The 1,681-nt window shown below is 35.2% G+C and overlaps 1 protein-coding gene across 1 annotated transcript in view; it reads left to right on the forward strand.

The window, feature by feature from the left end:
- Window positions 1–1,681, forward strand: part of LOC106532846 (ligand-dependent corepressor) — a gene marked incomplete at both ends in the record, with an annotated part of 26,274 nt that overhangs the window by 22,722 nt on the left and 1,871 nt on the right.

Here is a 1,681-nt window from a genome sequence, read left to right on the forward strand (position 1 = left end):
TTTGTGTGGAAATAAAATGGCTCCGTCCGTGTTAAAATATATTTTGAAAAATGATAAAAACTAAACAGCCTACAGTATTTTTACTGTCTTTACTTAACAGTTAAAATATATGTTTATTAAATAAAGTCTAATGGTACAACTAAACGTGGATCCCTTTAATGGTTTAGTCCTCAGTGGTTAATTGTCAAAAAAGTTGTTTTACAAAACAAAAAGTTATCGGAGAGGAGTTCAGCCAAACACGTCTATTCCATGTGATGCGCAACAGCCCCTTCCACCAGAACGGTTTATTGAACTAAACTTCAAAACTCTYCGGGATCAGCTGCCCTGTGGACGTTAGTTCTACATGTCAGGAAATAGAGTCAGAAAGCAACAATGTGACTGAGGAGAGTCTGGAAGAGGCAAGATCTGGAGAAGAGCTGGCAGTGGAGCAGACGTTTGATCCAGTGCTTTTGGTAACAACATGAAGTTTCCACAGTAATTCTGCTGAGTGCCTGCCTATGAGCAAACAGTCCCAGGACACAGAAAAATAAAAATTAACCAAAACTTTATTAAACAATATGTTGACACTGCAGTAAAAAGAAAACATAAAAAACAACCAAAGAAAACAGGAAAAGRCACCCAGCCACTAGGAGAAGGAAACAAACCAAATACAAAGCAGGTACCAACACAAGGAATAAGAATCCAAGAACATTTTAACAGGTAGGGGTGATTATAATGACCAAAACCTAATTAATAGAAACATTCAACCTAACATAGGAAAATGTAAAACAACAAAAAGAATGTCCATTAAGCTAGAATAACAGAAAACAATGTCAATAAAAACAAACACAAAAGCCCAAGTTCATTCTAGAACAAATTCTAGAACATATTTAATTTTTCAAAGYTGTTGGGGTCCCAACTGTTTGAAAACTGCAACATACAAATAACTAAGACAGCTTTTAGCATTTCATGAAAGCCCCTAATAATGTCTCCAAAGTCTTTACATTTTCTGACTAAAAACACAAAACCTAAATAAGAAACACTTCAACAAATACAAAAATTAAATAAAAACACAAGTAGCTGCAAACACATACTAGTCATTTTCTTTGTTTTGATAATTAATTACATGCTTATTGAAATCAGTTACTGTTTTTGTTTAATTACTCATTTTGTCTGTAGTACAGAGTATTGAGTGTGTATTGTTGCTTTAGATGAGAAAACTGTCCACATAAGTCAGTTTTGCAGATAGACTCWAGTGAAAAAGGTGCATTGTTGAAAAATTGAAAACAGGAACAATTCTTGGAAATCAGAATGAATGGCTATAATTTTTATATGTGACAAATGGCAGCCAARAACCTGCTGTACACACTGGTATCATGGTGCATTTAACACGGTCAGTGGTGGGCAGTGCTAATTCAAAAATTAGCTCRGCAATTTATAAAGTGCTTATGAAAATATTTAGGTCCGCAACTTCAAAAGCGCTTGTGCAATAGAAATATTAGCAGAAGCTAGTTTTAAACAGCAGGTTCAATTTGACACTTCCTAGCTGGCTACAAATCATGTACAATATATGTACAACGCTGCCCTCTAGTGGTGTATGAACCCTTGTACAACTTGTTTTACAACCGCCGATTGCTGGGGATCGGATTTCCTCAAACAGAACTTTGGCTCCTGGTGTAAAAATTAAAAAGTTGTTGAGGAT

Source organism: Austrofundulus limnaeus, unplaced genomic scaffold (genome assembly GCF_001266775.1).
Source record: "Austrofundulus limnaeus strain Quisiro unplaced genomic scaffold, Austrofundulus_limnaeus-1.0 Scaffold837, whole genome shotgun sequence".
NCBI lineage: Eukaryota > Metazoa > Chordata > Actinopteri > Cyprinodontiformes > Rivulidae > Austrofundulus > Austrofundulus limnaeus.